At 34.1% G+C, this 20,306-nt stretch overlaps 1 protein-coding gene and 1 non-coding gene across 6 annotated transcripts in view; both read right to left on the bottom strand.

The window, feature by feature from the left end:
- The window catches only part of LOC129244038 (uncharacterized), a 108,547-nt gene that overhangs the window by 64,207 nt on the left and 24,034 nt on the right, over positions 1–20,306 (bottom strand). The window lies entirely within an intron of this gene.
- LOC129246645 (U2 spliceosomal RNA) lies at positions 3,826–4,019 on the bottom strand. Its single transcript, XR_008582510.1, has one exon. It is a non-coding gene; the product is annotated as a U2 spliceosomal RNA (small nuclear RNA).

Below are 20,306 nucleotides of genomic sequence, written 5' to 3'. Positions count from 1 at the left end.
AATATCCCAACCTGCTATATCAGCAGGCATAGCAAAGAGATGAGAGCCAAGATATTTAAATCTTAGCTAAGGAGAAGGAGCTTTACAATATGAGAGGTTAGAATGTCGCTCGGGTTTAGCACTTCAGAGCTTACTTAGATTCGCAAAAGACGCAGGCTTATTATAAGAAGTCTACTACGAGGAAACGTAAGGGTCAATCCCCATCTGGTACCACTAAGGACAATAGGTCTATGTGATGGCTTTGAGCCAGCCAGGTCAACCTAATCTATGGTCGAAGATACTGAGATGATCCCACCTCATCTTCCATACAGCTAACGCAAACACGACTCAAAGTAATGGCGAGTCTCACAGCATGCATACCTTGCGGCAAATATACTGTAAGGGCCTTCACGAAATTCGAGAGCTGGGATTTTGTTAACCTCAGAAAATCTCTCGAGCGCTGCGATCCACTCGAGGCCAGCAAGATGTCGTGACCTTACAAGATTCTGAACTTGCCCAGCGCTCACTGAGTTGACGTGAAGCCCACCTCTTCTTCCAATCCTCTCATTTCGCGGAGATACTACCTCACAGGTCTCCCGTCTGGCCAGCTCATCCGCCTCGCAGGTTCCTGCAATTCTCCTGCAATGACCAGGTACCCAGCTGAGCCTTATACCGAGAAATTCGGATGCGATCGAAAGTGAAATCAATCATTCCCTAACCAGTTTCGAGTGCACCATCATCGAGCCCGCGGCGCTGAGTGCCGCTTGGCTTTCGGAGTAGATATTAAGCAGGAGCGCGCATTGATCAGTCGTCAAGGGAACTGTGTTCCAAAGCCGCAAAGAATGCCGCAACTACCGGCTCAGACATAAGAAATCCAATCAGAAGGTAAAAGAGTTATGCCAGGAGCGACAGCAAAGTTCGTTCAGGTTTTCAGAAACGAAAGCCGTCAAGGCCACAAATCATTTAGCGCTACCCAGAATGCACCGTTCAGATCGCCCCGTATTTAATTTTAGTAACTTTTTTTATGAAATTATAGTTTATTCTCCCACAAAAACCATATAAATTCAAGTTTCAAAAAAACAAAAAAAAAACTCAAAAAATTGTTATTAAAATTTCACTCTTTATAATCAGAATTTTTTGAAAAAATTCAACTATGTTATGCAGTTGTATAGCCCATTCAATTTTAGTGTAATAAAGTGTAAGTTTCAGTGGCTTAAAAATGCGTTGATTTTCGACAACTTTTCACTGACGGTGTTGAATGTTGAGCAAATTCAATGGACTATCCAGCTGCATAGCCATTTCAGTGAAATTGTGTTCCAAATAAAAAATTGTTCAAAAATATGCAAGAGCCGTTTTTAAAGACGATTTAAATTCCATAGCAAAATAGCCATTAAATAAGTTACCTATAAAAACAATAGTTAAAAAATGGGGAAATACCGGTGCAGTTCAACAACTACAGTTCACAGAATTACCTAAAACATTAGAGCTTTAACATTAAAATTTTTAACTAGAAATCTATTAAGAAAAACAGTAAATGTAAATGGAGGTAAGCTCGGAAACTTATAAATAATGAGAAAAAACGTAGTAATTCAGTGTTTTGCCATTGTTCAAGTAAAAATAATTAAAATAGTAGTAAACAGCAGCAAAGTGAATGATGTGAAGTGATGAAGTTGTATGATGAAGAAAAAGAATTAGTTACTACTTAGGCAAACACGCACCCTGCAGGAAATTCCACCAGTTGACTATGACAACGAAAAAAGTTATGCGCTGGAATGCATTCATATTTTGGGTAATTATACCTCCGCACTTGATTTATTTTTATCAAATTATCAAAAAATCAACGAGAATTTTGAGCCACTTCAAACTTGCATTTTATTACCCTACAGCGTCCGGCACTCGAAGTGTAACCAACTTCAGACCGCTCGTGCAGCTCATGCGCGGGCATCAGCTGTCCGTTAGTTGGCTAAATGACAGTCCAGAGTATTGCGCGCGGAAGCATTTCGTAGAGAGTAAACGCGAAAAAAGAAAATCAGTAATGGATTTCAAAATCAAATGGAAAATCACAACCAGCGATTGTTTGTGAGCTTAAGTAAATAAAGTAACCTTAAAGTGAATAAAGTTTTTGTTTGTCGCACCATTTCTCGTTACACTGATATTGGTAGCATCGCGAAGCGTCATGCAGGTGGTCATCAAACGACTGCAGCGACACTTGAAATGGTTTAAAAAATGAAGAAGCGACTTGAGCGAAATCCCCGACGAAGTGCCAATCAAGTGGCAAAAGAACTGAAAATATCTGACCGTAGCATCCGCCGCATACCGCAAAATTATCTCAAAGTCAAGCCTTACAAGATCCAAAGGGTGCATGATCTCACACCAAAGCAACAACAAATCAGACTTGAGAGAGCGAAGGAGTTGCTTCGCTTGGCCGAAAGCGGTCAATTTCTAAACATTGTGTTTTCTGACAAGAAAATTTATCAAATTAAGCAACTCGTAAACTCCCAAAACGATAGAGTTTATTTGACCGACCTTTCATACGAAAATTTGAGTTATCGATTAGCCACCACGAGGCAGCGCCCGCCAGGTAATGGTTTGGCCCACTGTAAGCGGAGATGGGCGCTCTCGAATCGTTTTCATCGAGCCTAGCGCCAAGTTAAATGCGATATATTTTTTTGGGGAAAATATTCTGGGGGTTGCTTTAAAGCCATGGGCAGACATTGATGGGCAGACAAACATTTCGATGGCAGCCCATGGACGTTTCAACAGGACTCGGCACCGTCTCACAAAGCTCGAGTGAACCAAGAATGCCTAGAAAACAAAGTTCCGAACTTCATAACGTCCGCACAATGGCGCTCAAATTCACCAGACGCGAATCTGATAGATTATTCTCTTTGGGCCATTTTGGAGAGCGGGGTCCAAACTAAAACATTCATCAGTCTCGAGGCGCTGAAAAAAGCCCATGTCCACGAGTGGGCTAAAATACTTGCAAGTCACATTCGGGCAGCTTGCGAGTCATTTCTGGACCGACTTAAGTTAATCGAATATTAAAAAAACAATCGATTTTTTTTTTAACAGTGTAAAAGAGTTAAACAAAAGTTTTGAAAAAAATGCGAGCTTTATTTGTTTTTGGAAATGATGAAATGCAAATTGGAAGTGGCTCAAAATTTTTGTTGATTTTTCATCATTTTCTCCTCCAACGGTGTTGCGTATTTTCTTCATATATAAACAAAAAAATAACTAATGGGCTACATAACTGCGTACCCAGTATTTTTTTAATGCTGGCTAGAAAGTTTGAAATTTTGATGAAAATTTGTGCAATTTTTGCTAATTTTTGTATAGAGTTTGAAATTTGGTTTATATGGCTTTTTGTTAGACAGTGACAGTTAGACACTTTTCCTCTTTGTTGCAAATATCAGGTGGAAAATGTCTTGGCTTCACTTGGTGTGTCCAACGGTTCTCGCGCCGTATAAAAAAAATACCTGTCTAACGGTTAGACGGGATAGAAGTGAAACCTTCCGTAAAACAAACTGAGAGAGAATAAGACGAAAGCAGCATTAGGAGCGGGATAATTATAGGTTCATTATAATATTGCTCTAAAGTTCATATTTTATTTTCTTCATTTTATTTTATTCATCCTCAATGTTTTCAATTTCAACAAATGATACGAGTGGCTTATGATAGCTAAAATATGATACAAATGCTTTGGTTTCGATGTTGTCAAAAAAAATACCCAAACGGACCGAAGAAACAGACTTACAAATTTCTTCCATTTTCGTCTACTTGTATTCATATAAAAATGTATGTCTCTTCCCACCAAAGCTAAATGTATTAGTATATTTTTTCTTGTATTTATTCAAGGCCGAAATCCCGGCGGTACTGCAATACCGGGCCAACCCGTGGCAGAGGTGGAGCAAGCCCCTAAAACACTCCGCCCATTCCCAAAAATCAGTTTAACATTTGTTGTCCTCCGACGGAGGATATATCAGATGTTAAGCTGATAAGAACAGATACCACACTACCTAGTCAATAGATTTTCTAATAAACCTTTTGAGAATTACACGCTCACAAAAATTATTTATATCAACATATAATATAACGCTTCGTAACTAAATAACTTTTAGGCCAGCGACGACAGCATGGCGCGGTAGCCGAGCGACTAGAGCTGATAGAGCAATTCTGAGGGCAGATTTGGATTCAGCGCATCATAAACCTTCGGAAATATATAGTCTGGTTTCTGGGTCTGAATGTTGGTTAAATTTTGTCGGCCTAGTTCCATTAAACACGAAAGATACGATTATCGTAAAAACTCAAACTAATAAATTAATTTTAGTTATCAATCCGAATTTTGCATGGACAGAGAAGCAGATATTAGTTTAAATTATTTCGGATACTTTTCCTTGTAGACTAGTGTAATATAACGCTTCGTAGCCAAGAGGGTCGCTTTTTCGTTTCACTTTTCCTCAAATCACTCCCAATGATTCTAAAGAAGTTTTCACTTCAAAAAAATATAAAAATAATACACATTAAAAAAAAAAACGAAACTGTCAAAAACTGTTCAAAGGCGCTATATTTTTTTGCGGGCTGGCGAAATAGGAGCGCTACGAATTTTAAAACTTAACAATTTTTTCTATTTAATTATTATTATTACTTTTTAAACATAAACATAAGTAATAATTTGCAATGCATTTATTATTTTGCACGCAGGTGTAAATATTCATTTATTCACTGTTTTTTTTTTATTCAATGAATTTTATAAAAATGTATATACGCTAAGCAGAACACAGTTTAAAATAAAAATTAGCTTCAAAAACAAAAACACACACAAAAAAATTGATTGAAAGTATTCGCAATTACAAGCAGTTTATCGCAAGTGGTAACCTTTTCTTAGCGGGTCTTTTCACCTCATTTCATAACAACATTATTTCGCTCACTTAAAACGCGCTGAAAAGAAGTTATTCATTACCCCTCCAACGAGTACTCAGACCTTCAGTCGAGTCAGTTAATCAGTCTAACTAAAGCAATTATTGTGGTTTTGGTACTACGTTGCGCCAGTATTGGTGCGAATGAACACTCGCTTAAATATGTGTGATGATGAACCCGTTGAATGCGCGACGACTTATTAAGCAAAGCAAGCGCGTCGCGACTATTGGGCTTGTCGGCCAACACCAACTTTGATGATTGGCAGCATTGTGAACAACGAAAACGAAATGAATGATGGACGTTAATGGCGCCTTAACGTCAACATAGACGTAGAAAAAAAAATACAAAAAAAAAAAAACGAAAAAAACAAAAACAAAAAAAGAAAACGAAAACGTTTAGATATGAAAACATATTTAGGTGAACGTGCGCGACTTCTTCGTAGGTATGAATTCATATTTTGCTCGCTATGCCTTTTATTTGCTCCTGATGTTACTCGGCTACTTCGTTAAATTATCTCTATATAAATACTATGTTGCTGATCTCTACACTCTGTCACAACAAATCACTGCGCAGGTGATGAGTAATGTAGTGAATCGGAGTTCGGAGCATATTGAAGTTGCTCGGGCGGCGAGTTACTCTTTTCGCTGATTCGCTGCTCGTTCGCACGAACTGTGTGCGTGTGCGTGCGAGTGTGCGCGCAGCGGTTTGGTAATGAGATTTGTGCTATTCGTGACCGGGACAAAGTCAAAAGTGACAATTTTTAATAGTTGTTACATTTTGTTGTGGTTGTTGTTGTTGTTTGCTGCCTAGTTAATTATTTTTATTGTTTTTTTTTTTGGGTTTTGTTTTTTGCGTACTGGGATTTGTTATCGATGACGTGCCATTGCTGAGAGTATGAATGTGTGTGTGTGAGTATGAGCGACATAAACTCACGCACGTGCTTGCTTACTATTTTTCCCCTCTAATATATTATCAAGCATTTATTATTTTAAGTGGATTTTCAGTGGTAATAAAACATTTAATTTTCCTTGCTAGACGCTGCATAATTCCAATAAAAATATCGCTTTATTAACTTAATTAAGAAACATTTTCTATTTGTATTTCCATTTCCCTTTCCTTGAAGATTTTTCGAAATCTTTTGTTTTTGTTTTTGTTTGTTATTGGTATTGTTGTTTTTATTCAATTAAGTGCTTGCCGCGTTAGCGATAGTACAAATGCCTTGCCGAACATGAGACAACAATAACAATTCAATGTCTCTGCATTGAGTGCATGACATAAATTAAGTGCCCCAGTGCTTGGCTTAATCCGCCAGCTGCTACGAAAACCGAACGGATGTGATAAGGCAACAGCAGCGATCGAGACGACGTTTGTCAATTATTTGACATTTATGGTTTTTCAGTATTTTAAATGGATTCTAAAAACATTTTAGAGTACATATCGTAGATATCCCGCAAAAGAGGCGTAACTCAAAAGTTTTTGTTTGTCAGAAAGCGACAATAAAAATGTCAACAGCGCCACGTAGCAGCGCATGAGCGGAGTAAGGTAACTTTTTTGTCATAAATTTACAACAAAAACTAGTTTGATGCTTCGCTCACTTGAAAATATCTGCAATATGAGTAGTCGAAATGTGAAAACTTGATATTGAAACATTTTTGAGTTGTGCCACTTTTGTGTGCTAAGTGCGTGGCTTTGATTTCCCATGACACCAAATATCATACATGCTGACCTAACTGTTTATGCGGGTTCGATATATTTGTCACTCATGCATGCAATTTAGGGTGCTGCCAGCCAATTGACATATACTCTCACACATACATACATACATGCATACTTCCCCTTGCACTTGAGCTGCCAACGTTCAATTCAAACAATTGCGCCCTGCTCACTTGAATGCAGGCGGGTAATATGAATTTTATTTTGAATTATCACGTAAACTGTGGCATTGCTTTGTTGAACTGTCAATTGAGAATTTCAAAACAAACGCGAAACAAAGAAATAAAAATAGAGACTCATCATTCTGAATGGTGTTCTGGTGTCATAAATTCCAGCGACTGCACGCTTTTCTTATGCACACAAATGCAATTTTCACGTTAGGCTTTTATGTATAAGTACGGGCGTATTTTTGCATTTCTTTGTTTTTTATGCTTATTCTGCTGGATAGGTTCCGGAAAGTAGCCTAATCCATGGGTAAAGCAGCAATTTATTCTACGCTGTGTTTGACCGCAATCTGCCATTTAGTTTTTAGACGAAGTGCGATAACGAAATTTTGTTTAAATTTATTTTGAGATATTAAAAAGTTCACAAAGATTTTTCCCTTAATGCTCCGTTCTTAGGTAATATCAAAATTTATTCGTATCTCAATTTTTCAAAAGGCGTTTTTTTTTCAAATTATAAAAAACAAAAAAACAATTAAAAATATAAGAAAATAATTATTAAATTAAATATGAAAAATAACAAAATTAACCGGGTGACGCAAAATTAACCATTCAACTATTTACTAAAAAAAAAAATTATTTTGAATGACGGAAATCTTTATTTTGATCCTTACGTGCTCCATTGCTTGTCTGTTTGTATGCTGCGGCTGTCTAGCTCACAAGTGTCAAATATGATTGCCGTAGGACGATATTTTCAAATATTATAAATCTTTCCATAATTGATTAATTTTGCGTCACCTGTTATATATATTTACATATATATATATATATATTTCCTTGTTCACTCCTCTCGGGAGCATAGGGCCTCGACAAGGCTCAGCCTTGCGTTGGTTTCGTTAATCTATTTGATTTCTGACAGGGTATGCTGGGCTGATTAGCCTGTAGTGGGAATGCCCACCTGTCTTTATTTAGGAACAACGCCTTTTTAATGCTTGGAGCGCCATCTGTGTGTCACATTTTTCTATCAGAAGGATCACAAAGATGGTTGGGGACTTCGCTAAATTTGGTGTGTCTGCGGCTATCCGCTTCTTTTTGCTGGCGCCATTGATGCAATGTGTAACTGTGTATTTTTCTTTGTTTTTTGCTTGTTTTAGCAGCCACAATGCAAGTAATGCGCTGACTTTTGTGCGGGAGTAAAGATTGGAACGATAAGGCTTTTAGGGCTGAGGAATGAATTTGTTTTTGTTTTTTGATTTTTCTTTGTTTTTAGAAACTAGGAAACGCTGCGACAAGTGCACGGAACGTACTTTACGTGGGTTATATAAAAAAATATATAAAACAGAAATAAAATGAAAAATTTGGGAATATAGGATATTATACAAAATTGTATTAAAAAAAAAAATCTATTTAAAAATAAATGAAAAATATGAATTATGAAAAAAATTTAAGTCGAACAAAAATTTTAAAATTACATATTTAAATAAAAATTATTAAGTATAAAAGCATTAAAATTAATGTAAAAAACATAAAAAAATATATTTCAAAAATTAGAAATTATCAAATGTCAAATTACAACTAAAATCATAAAGAAAATATGAAAAATAAATCAAACAAAAAAAATGTATAAAAAATAAATGAAATGAAAAAATGATAAATAAAAAGTTTTAAATTAAACTTAAAAACGAAAATTATAAGAAGTACAAAAGTAAATGAAAAGGAAAAATTTGAAATTATAAAAAATTTAAAAAACAAATTAAATGAAAAATACAAAATATGAAAAAATGTGAAATTAAAAAAATTGTAAAATAATAAATTATAAATAGATAAGAAACTATTTGCATTTGGTGGTCTTTCAAGGTGTGCCGCCGAGGCCGCGATGGCCATTTGGCCGATATTTTGTCCCATACGTAATTGAGTCATACCAATATTATCATAATAAGGAGAAATGATAATAATTTAAAAAAAAAATTGTATTTTATTCAAAATCGACACCGGCCCTTAAAACTTAACCACCATTTATAAAAATATAAAAAATAAATGAAACGAAAAAATGAATTATGACAAATATTTACATTATAAAAATTTTAAAATTTAAATTATAAAAAAAACCAATACAAAAATAAACGAAATAAAAAATATTAAGTATAAAAATTGAAATTATAGAATAAAATTTTTTGAGAATTAAAGCTTTTAAAACAATATAAAAGATATTAAAAATAAGATACTATAAAAAATGTGAAAAATTAAAAATATTAAAAAATTAAAAATTATAAAGAAATTAAAAATTAGAAAAAATATAACAACTAGATTAAAAGAAAAATAAAAAAAATGAAATATACAAAATATAAAAAGAGTTTTAACTATGTGAAAAATATGACTTAAAAAAACTTAAGAACTGAAATTATAAAAAAATATAGAAAATGAACGAAATATGCAATAATTAATATGCAAAAATTAAAAATGTGAATTTTTAAATTATAAAAATTTAAAAAATTAGAAATTAGATAAAGTTTAGGTTAGGTTAGCCTGGTTGACATTAAGCCACGCATAGACCTTTTGGTCCCTAGCGATACCAGATGGAGACCGACTTCTATGAATACTGAAAGTAGACATCATGTAGGATGTCAGCGCTTTTGGCGAATCTAAGCATAGCTGGGAGATCCGCTTTTGAGACGTCCTCCAGACCCTCAAACAGTGGGAAATTACATAAAACTACAAATACAAAAAAAAAAAAATGAGAAATACAGGTACAGAAACCCGGTACTGAGCAACGGACGCTCAAAACTTCGTTAAATTTACTACAACTAAAAATTTTGGCACAGTATTTCTGAGATTATTATACATTTACATAAAAAAATAAGAAAGAAAAAATATAAAAGAATATAAATAAAAAAAAATAATAAAAAAATAAAAAAAAAATTAAAAAATTAATATATAAAAAATAGAGAAATTATAAAAAAATATTAAAAGAATAAAAAAAAATAAGAAAACGATTAAAAAAAAAATAAAACAAAAAAAAATAAAACAAAAAAAAAAATAAAAATAAAAAAGGAAAATACCTCAACTTACCAAGCCCGAGTCAGTAAAATTGACGATTCATTAGCAATTTGACGCCCATGCTCAAATAGGAGTTAAAGGAAAAAAATTAAAAAAAAATTAAAATAAAAAAAATTATGAAAAAAAATTAAAAACAAAATTCAAATAAAAAAATATAAAAAAAATAACATTCAAATAAAAATTCAAATAAAAAACAATTCCTAGCCCAACCATTTTTTTTCTTGTGGTACAATTTGTCGAAATTATGGAACTAAATTTTTTGGTTCATAATTCGCAAACAAATTGCATTTTATATAAGTAAAACCCGCACTTATCTCACGGAATGACAACAAAAATGTGCATAATTCGAGTTGTTGATCGAAAGAAACAAAAAAAAAGTACCATAAATCCGAAAATGAATGCCATCGTTCGCGCGACTTATAGAGATTTGTTGTCAATATAATGTCACACGCCACAAAAACGTGTAGGCGCATGCATAAACACACAAGCATTTCTACATCTGCACACATGCACATTTGTCCATCTGCACTAGAAAGCCACAAAACATGCCTCAAATCGCGTCTTTGTAGGTGAGTTTGTGGCGCGCGAAAGGTGTCCAACGAGCGTTCATGCCTTTGACTTTGGCTCTCACACAAGTAGACATAAATTCCTGTAGACAAGCGTAAAAATGAGCGTATAAATATAAGTTTGAATGTGGCGTGAATACATACATACATGTGTGGTTAACTATGTCTGCACATACATACATACACACACACATACACAGATACGTGTTGAATGACACCCTTTTTTGCTGGCGTTGCAGCGAAGAAAGTGTACGAAGTGCAACTTAGTTGAATGCAAGTGAGCCATAAAAATTTATGCATGCTTGCGTGCTTATGTAAATATGTATACATACATATACAGATATATTTGCATTTACATACCTACACCTACATACATATATATGCGCCAAGGGATTTAGTGGAGAGAAAAGCGCTGCGCTGTGATTATGGCCATACATTATGATCATTCACGCACGTCTAAGCCCAGAAGTGGATATAGACATACACACACACACACACACCTAAGCACATTTAAACGATCTATTTACAAACATATGTATGTATGCACATTGCCATAAATCCCAAAGAAAGCTCCTCTGATCGTGCGCTCATTTGCTCCACAAATCTCTACTCTACTCAAACGGGGGAAAAAACGCACATAAATCACTTAAATCGCTTGCTTGATCAACTGCATAGCCTTATCATTAAGCGAATATTATTTCACAAAATAAAAGCGGAAACGTAGACCGCAAAATATAATTATTTCCCTTTGCAATGTGACCGTTTGCGGCGAAAACTGCCCAAATTATGAGTCCAACCACGAAGAGCCAGAAGGTCAGTTGTGGTGTAATCACTTCTTGCGCCAATTTAGTTGCTAAAATTGGAATAAAAGCGGTATTTTAAATTATTTTAGTAGGATGACGAAATTACACAAAAAAGTGATTTAAATTAGTTTAGTTGGAAATCAGTGATGAATTTCCACAAAAAAGTGACCCTAAGCAACTTTCTTCTGCACAAACTTTTTCACACGAGAAGTCATCAGCTTGCAGTTTTGTTGCACATGGCAAAAATACGTAGCCAAATGGGTTGGTGTATGACTACCATTCGGGAGTGCATGGGGTCGAATCTCCGTGCATGAAACAGCAAAATGATGGACAAAGTTTTTGCTAATAGCAGTCGCCCCTCGGCAGGCAATGGCAAACCACCGAGTGTATTTCTGCTATGAAAAAATGTCTCATTAGAAAATGGTTAGGTGTTCGAAGTCGGCTTGAAACTGTAAGTCCCTCCATTTGTGGAACAACATCAAGACACACACCACATATAGGACTAGGAGCTCGGCCAAACACCAAAAAGGGGTGTAAGCGCCAATTAACAATAATAAAAATTTAGTGTCAGAATGAAACTCTCCACTGACTGAATGAAGTTATAGATTTAAAGAATGACACATTTTTAAACAATTAAAGTATTTTCCCAAGATAGTAAGAATCTAAAATTCCTCTGAAGGAAGGCAAATAAATAATACATAAAATGTGAAAAATTACAAAAAAAGAAATAGATCATATTTTAGGGGATGCTTATGACCGATTTCATATCAAGAGATTGAAGTATTTTGGACGTGATCTTAAATTTTTCTGGAAATTGATTTATTTGTAGGCTTAAGAATAATAAAGGTAAACTGAAAATATTGCATAATTTTTTGAATGTTGAAAATTTAAGAATGGGGTTTTTAAAGTCATATATCTATGGTTCTTCTTTACGTTTTTGTAGTTTAATTTTTATTGTAAATACTTTTAGTTGTAGCACAATGGTCTTCTGGCTGAGTTCTTAGACTTGTCCAACCCTCCACAAATCTAATCCAATCTAATTACACTTTCAGGGTAAAAAAATTTGGAAAAAATTAATTTTTTTTTAAGTTTTAAGAAATATTTTTTCTGTAATTTTAAAAATTTTTTTTTTTTCAAAAAAACTTATTTAATTTTATTTTTATCAGTAAACTATGAGGTTGGGGAAAAGTTCGTAGTTTTGAAATTTTCTGTTTTTAGAAATTTTCTGTTTTTTTTTTTAATTTTTTTTTTATCGGTAATATAACAAAATTTGAAAAAAAATGTCATCATTTGAATCATCTGAAAATTTTAATATGGAGTTTAAAAAAAATAAAATATTTATAATATTTGATTTTTCTTAACGATTTTAAAGTTTAATTTTTACTTTATTTTAGAATAAAAATAAATTGGAAAAAATTTAATTTTTTGTAAGTTTTAAAAATATTAAGAATATATAATTTCTGTAATTTTTAAGAAAACCATTTTTAATTTTGTTTTATTAGAAAAACATTTGAATTTTTAAATTTAAATTAAATAAAAAATGAAATTTTTTTAAATATTTAATCAGAAATTAACAAAGTTTAAAAAAAATGTCATAATTTTTTTTGGAAATAAAGATTTTTTTTCATTTTTTTATCGGTAAATAACAAAACTAAAACAAAAATGCCATCAATTAGAGATTTTTTAGTGCTGATTAGTATGGAGTTTTTATAGTCATACTACTGTGGGCAAAAAGTAAGGTGAATTTATTTGCCAAGCTTCGCGGGATTAAAATTTCGCTCTAGTTATTTTTTTCATGAGTTGGCAGCACTGTTAATAACATCTGGACCAACTTTCATGTGAATGTCATTATCAGTTATATATTTACGCTTGTGTTTACCAAACGTCCAAGAGTGCATTTTTCGATTTTTGCAATGTCTGATTTGATTGAGCAGAGAAGTGCCATCAAACGAGCGTCGACGTCAACAGATGACCAACACGTCAATAAAGTGAAGGAGTTAGTGCTCAAAAATCGTCGGTTGACTGTTAAAGACCTTACTGATATGAGCGGAATATCAGAAGGATCTGTGAAAACCATTTTGAAATACCATTTTGGTCTACGAAAAGTCAAATCTCGTTTGGTACCGAAAGCTCTCAATTTCTTGGAAAAAAGTCGTCGCGTTGATTGATGTGTGTGAAACAATGCTTTCAGACTATCAGGACAAGCTCAAATGCATCATTACGGGAGATGAGACTTGGATTTATGCTTACGACCCTGAAACAACCGACCAATCAAGCGAATATCGTGCTAAAGGCGAGGCCAGACCGAAAAGAGCACGTCAAAGTCATTGAAAAATAAAGGTCATGATGACAGTTCTTTTCGATTTTCGTGGTGTGGTGCACTATGAATTCCTTCCACCTGGCCAAACTGTTAGTAAGGAATATTATTTGAGCGTTATGCGCCGTTTACGTGAAGGAATTCGTCTAAAAAACCAGAATTATGAGCCAACAACTCTCGGTTTTTGCATCACGATAATGCACCGTCTGACACTGCACTCGTTCTTCGTGACCATTTCGCCAAAAATTCCACGCATATCGTTCCGCAACCACCGTATTCGCCTGATTTGGCTCCGTGGGACTTCTGACTATTCCCAAAACTCAAGAGACCACTCCGGGGAACGCGTTTCGAGTCGATTGAGGAGATAAAAGCTGAATCGAAGAAGGTGCTGATGGCTATATCGGAAATGGACTATTTGGCTAGACTATTTGTTTCGGGGATTGGAAAAATCGTTGGCATAAGTGTATTTCATCGAGAGGGGATTATTTTGAAGGGGATGAAATTGATTTACAAGAATAAATAGAGATTTTTCATTTTACAACCACCTTACTTTTTGCCCACAGTTTATCATTTGTGCTTTCTAACGTTTTTGTAGTTTAATTAAAAAAAAAAATTTTTTTTTGGAAAGTTAAAAAATTATTAAAAAACAAATAAAGTTTTTTTTTGGAATATTAAATTAATTTTTTTGGAATTTGTTTTTGTTTTTTGGAAAATAATTTTTGTTTTTTAATTTTTAAGAATTTTTTTTAGCTCGTAATTTTTAATTTTTTTTTTGAAGCTAATATTTTTATTTAAAATTTTTTATCTGTAAATAACAGTATTAAAAAAAAATGCCATCAGTTTGATATTTTTTAATGCTAATTTATATGGAGTTTTTAAAGTCATTTGGTGCTTTCTAACGTTTTTGTAGTTTAATTTTTATTATACTTTTAAGATAAAATATATTACAATTTTTTTTTATGAAAAAAAGATTGATTAAAAAAAATAAAAAATTAAAATAACACCGTGAAATTTTTTCTTTACATTAAAACGTAACTTTCAATGGAGATAAATATGTAACAGTAAATAATAATAAAATTACAACAAAACAAATTTTTGTTTTATTTTTTAATTTAAATTTTGTTTTCTAATTGTTTTTTTTGTTTTTGTTTCAAATTTTTATTTTGTTTATTTTTGGCAAATGTTGATTTTTTTTAATTATGCGCGAACAAAAGCATACAATTTTTTTCTTAACATTAAAACGTAACTATCAAGGGAGATAAATAAGTAACGGTAAATAATATTAAAATTGCAAAGAAAAGTTTTTGTTTTATTTTTTAATTTTAATTTGGTTTTTTTTTGTTTCAAATTTTTATTTGGTTTTTTTTTGTATGCGCGAACAAAAGCATAGAATTTTTTTCTTAACATTAAAACGTAACTTTCAATAGAGATAAATATGTAACGGCAAATAATATTAAAATTACAAAAAAACAAACATTAAACCAAATTTTTTTTTTCAAATTTTAGTTTTTTTTTCAAATTTTCATTTCTTTTCTTTCAAATTTTTATTTTTTTTTTGTTATAAATGTTGATATTTTTTATTTTTTTTTTAAATCCGCAAATAAAAGCATAGCATTTTTTCTTTAAATAAATACCAAGCTTTCAATGCAGATACAAAATTTCAGACTTGAGCTTTGGACTTAAATCCACTCTTCCGCGTTGGCGTGGTGCCATCGATCAGCGTGCAAATATTAGAGAAAAAAAAACCAAGTTGTGTGTTAAAAATTAACGTTCCTCTGCAGCTCAGTGCCACCGCTAAACGCGCCTTCCTCATTGCTAATGAACCAGGCAGAGGAAAATCTACTGGCCAAAACTATTGGCCATGGCCATTAACTGTTAAACTATTTACACTAACAATTGACAGCATTAGCAACTTGTTCACGCTTTCCCAGCTCTTTCTAATATTGTCATCACAGCAACGGTTGAAATTACACATTTTACACATACACACATATACATGCATTTGTGTATGTTTGTATATATTGAAGTCTGTATGTTAAAGCTAAGCTGCTCATCCAAGCAAAAGAAACATGCAGAAATCTACGCAAGCGCACTAAAAATAACTATGCGCAGCGATTCTTCAACAGAAACGAAAAAAAAAAACGAAAAAAAATGTGTCACTTATGCGGTTGGCACGCCTCTGAGCCCGTAAGCTACAGCTCACGTAGCACAAATCAAGTTTAACTTTTCTGCAGAAAAATTTAGTAAATGTCAGAAGAAAAACGAACTAATGAAATAATGAAAATAAATAATTTAACACTTTGGCTTAGTTTTCGGTTTGAGTTGCGCTCCGACAGCATTTTCGGAAAATACAGTTTAAACGTGTTTGGGCTACGCTTAGCAATTAGCCAAACATTAAATGGCAAAGCTGAAGCCGAGACAACAAACAACTAAGTAAGCATACATGCATACATACATACATGCATATGTATGTGTATGTGTATCAACATAAATATGATGTCATTTAGTTGCAAGCGAATAACGATTCCAGCGAAGTGTTGTTGCGTTTTTATTTTTACGATTTTTATTTTGCTTTGTTTTCCACGAAGTGAATGCCAATGGCCGTCAGCTATCGGTAAGCGCTTACTAGTGGCCATTTAATAGGCGTTCAACTAAAACGTGTTAGTCATTTACGATTACTTACAACGCCATACATATATACATACATACATACATACATACAAACATACATACATACATACGTACACACATACATACATACATACATACGCGCGTACATACAAACATAGACTTTGTATGCGAGTTAATAGTTTTTCCAATCATTTTTCAAACGAGAATCGAATTCGTTTTTTAATAGCCAAAACTTGTTGGGATTTTTCAAATTCGCACTTTTGGATTTAGATAGAATTCGCAACGTAGCTGGTTTGCTGGCTTGTTGGTGTGACACAAAAAAATTGCTTGCAATTAAACGGATTCGGTATATGAAAAGTGTGCAAGTTTACAACGCCTTTAATGGCTATGCATTTTTATGACGTATTTCCCAACATTCTGGCTTATTGCTTCTTTTGCCTTGATTGCGCCTGGTAATGCAAATTATTTGCGTCACTTGAAAATTATGGAACCCAAGCAAAAAAAACAAATATAAAAAAATAAAAATAAAAAAAGATTAAAACGAAAATTCAAAATTCAAAACAAAAACAATGAGAATCCAAAAGTCTATTTCGTAGAAGGCAGTTCTAGTTGAATTAATGAATTTCCATGCCCATTTCAACACACTTGCATGCACACATGCCGCCGCAGTTACAATTTGCATTTTTTTTCATTTTTTTTTCTTTTGCTGAAAACTCTAATTACCGAATGCAAGCCACTTTCCGGTGAATAATAGAAATTATAGCATTTTATTGTATGGCTTGAATGTTGCTAAATTGCGCGCCACGAAGCAAATCGGCATTCAATGAAAAGTAATCAAATACGAGGGTCACTACAAAGGTAATAAGCGCAAGAATTGCGATGAAATTAGTGCACGAATAAATGCAAATAAGAGTGCGAGTTTTTGATATATTTAAGTGGGAGAAAAATTTTATGAACAGGATTTTAGGTGTAGATTTTACTGGTAGTAAGTTTAAAACAATCGATTATATTTTTCTATGAAATTACTAACCGACTGTGTACAAAATAATTGATAAATTTACTATTGTTCTCAAAAAAATATGCCAGCAACATTTTGAGCAATCTTGGCTTTTTACCTTTTTTTTTAAATTAGGTGCGCAACTAAGTTCCCGCTGTTTTTTTTTTTATGAAAATACAACTTTATTCGCACCTAGTGAATCCTTGAAAGTATTGCCCATCGCTGGCTACTACTTTTCACCATCTTTCTGGTAGATCTCGTATACCGTCGCGGCAAAACTGTTCATCTTTTGAGGCTATCCACGGATTAAGCCATTTTTTGACGTCTTCATATGAATGCAACTGCTGGTCAGCTAGACCAGGTGCCATCGATCGGAACAGGTGATAATCGGACAGCGCAATATCTCGAGAATATGGCTGGTGGGGTAGGATTCCCCATTTCAGTGTTTCCAGGTAGGTTTTAACGGGTTTGGCAACGTGAGGCCGAGCGTTGTCATGCTGTAGAATCACTTTTGCATGCCCCTCCGCGTATTGCGGCAGCTTCTCGCGCAGTGCTCGACTCAATTGCATCAATTGAAGTCGATACCGATCCCCAGTGATGTCTTCACTTGGTTTTGACAGTTCAGAATAAATAACACCAACTTGGTGCCACCAAATACATAGCAAACCTTCGCAGCGTGAATATTCGGCCGAGGCGACGACGTAGAAGCATGACCAGGCAGTCCCCATGACTTTCTTTTCTTTAGATTGCTGTAGTGAATCCATTTTTCATCACCCGTCACGTTGCGATGAGGAAAACCCTTCCTTTTTTGCCGCTAGAGCAGTTGTTCACAGGCGAAACGTCGTAAAAACGACGTTCAACATCCCTTGGTTTTAACTCATAAGGAACAGAAGTCCCCTGCATGCATTCGCTTGGAAATGGATTGGCGGGTAACTCCTAATACTGAAGCAAGCTCTTCTTGCGTGTGGCACGGATCCTCATTGAGCAATGCCTCCAATTCAGCGTCTTCAAAGGTTTTTGGCTTTCCTTCGTGAACATTAAAATCACCGTCTTTGAAGCGACGGAACCAATCTCGGTACGATGTTTCACTGAAAGTAGCATCTCCAAAACAAAATCACTAATGTGTCGAAGCAGTTTGTTTACCATATGTCTAAGCTTGGTTTATATCGTTTAGGTTATGTTAGAATCGACTAGACGGGAACTTAGTTGCGCAGTCCATTATAAGGTGCGTTTCATAATCTAAGATACTGTTTAATTAAGGTGATCGTTTAACAAAAGTATACTTTTTTTGAATTTTTTTTCTATCGTCTAGAATATTTTAGTATTCTATGGAAGCACCATTTGCTTTAGCGACACAAGATACATTTTTTCATCGATGCTGCTAACTTTTTACTAAATTTACACCTAGAGCACCCCATTCTGCCTTAATTGCCGCTTTAAGCTCTTTTCGCGGTTAAATTGGCGATTGTTGGCGTAAACTCTTCTGACTAATACTACTCCAAATGTCTCCTATTGGGTTTAGATTCGGAGAACACGCCAGCCAATCCATAGATTCTATGGAACATTCGCTCAAATACTGCCTCTGTTTCTCTGCTTACGTGGATTTGGGCATTGTCTTGCTGAAAAACGAAGGGCACTTTCCGATAATCCTGAATAAAAGGAAGGATACTATTTTTGAAAACGTTTTTGTAGTCTCGACTATTCATTTGCGATGATGTAAACTGTGTATCAAGAGTTGCTTTCGATGTAAATGCACCCCAAACCATAACAGAACCTCCACCGAAGTTGCGCTTGGAAAATAAGAGGGGCAAATCATTGCGCAAACCTCTCCAATAATTTAAAAGACCATCGAGTCCATCAAGGTTTAATTTTTTTTCATCTGAAAATATAACCTTTTTAAAAAATTATATGAAATTGGGCAGCATTGAAAATATTCCAAATATCTCACTGTGTCCCAGTTGGTGTCTAGATGTTTTTCTGCAAACTGAAGACGTACCAGCTGATGCCGTGGCAAAAAATTGGATCCTTTTCTTGTTTTTGCTAATTTTAAATGATGGCACCTCTGTAATGTGCGCCAAACTGCTGTTTCTGAAACCTTATTTTGAAGAACAGCGGCCAAGTTGGCGCAAGACTTAGTCGAGTTAGCAGATTTTCTTATGAATGCTCGCTGTTCTCGACTTAATAGTGATAATTTTCTTCCAACCGCCTTCAAAATGTTGTAATTCTCAGGACTCTGTAAAAAACTCCGGATAACACAACGACTTCGACTTCTGCTTGCTTTTTTTGCAATTAATTTGATTGACAAGCCTGAATCCTTGTAGGCCAAAGTTTTTCCACGCTCCTCTTGTGATAATATTGAACCCCGCGGCATTTTAGATTAAATTGAATAAAATTATAATTAAAGTCATTCAAAACAATGATCAGCACCTTCTATCTCTTCAGAAGCTTATTTTCGACTAGTGTCTTATCATTATGAAATGCCGAAAAGAATAGCAAAAGTGCAGCTTCTTGGAAAAAGATAACGATTCTACAAAATAGAGTGAGCTTTCACACCAGAAACAATTGATGGACGTCTTAAGTCGATAACTGTTAAAATGACGCCAAATAAAAGCTACTCCGGAAGGGAAAAGTGAGCTTATGGTAGTCCAAAAATTGTATACCAAAGGTGGCTTATGATTATGGAGCGCATCTTATAAGAAATACGAAGCACATCCAAGTTTCAAACATTTCTAACATTCATTAAATTTTACACTTTTTATACAGAACTTCTATAAAAATTTTGGGTATGCAGTTGTATAGACTTGAAAATGTAATACGTTTTATTAAAGCGCAGTGCATTGGCCACATCATAAGAATGCCCAACAAAAGAATCCCAAAAAGGTTTTTACTTTGCGTCCAATTGGAGAAAGAAAGAGAGGTTGACCAAGAAAGAGATGGCTCGATGACGTCGAAGCAGACTTAAAAACGATGAACGTTCGTAATTGGAGAAATGAAGCAAGAGAGAAACTGAATTCGAGGATTGATGATGAAGCTATGGTCCACCACAGACTGTGAAGCTAAGAGAGAGAGAGAGTTTTATAGCCTATTTATTGCTGGTATAATAAAGGGCAACTTTGAAATGGCTCAAATTCTTGTTGATTTTTAATCAATTTTTTTTTCTTAACT

The sequence above is a fragment of the Anastrepha obliqua genome, chromosome 4 (assembly GCF_027943255.1).
Source record: "Anastrepha obliqua isolate idAnaObli1 chromosome 4, idAnaObli1_1.0, whole genome shotgun sequence".
Lineage (NCBI taxonomy): Eukaryota > Metazoa > Arthropoda > Insecta > Diptera > Tephritidae > Anastrepha > Anastrepha obliqua.
This window is presented reverse-complemented; position numbering and strand designations above follow the sequence as displayed.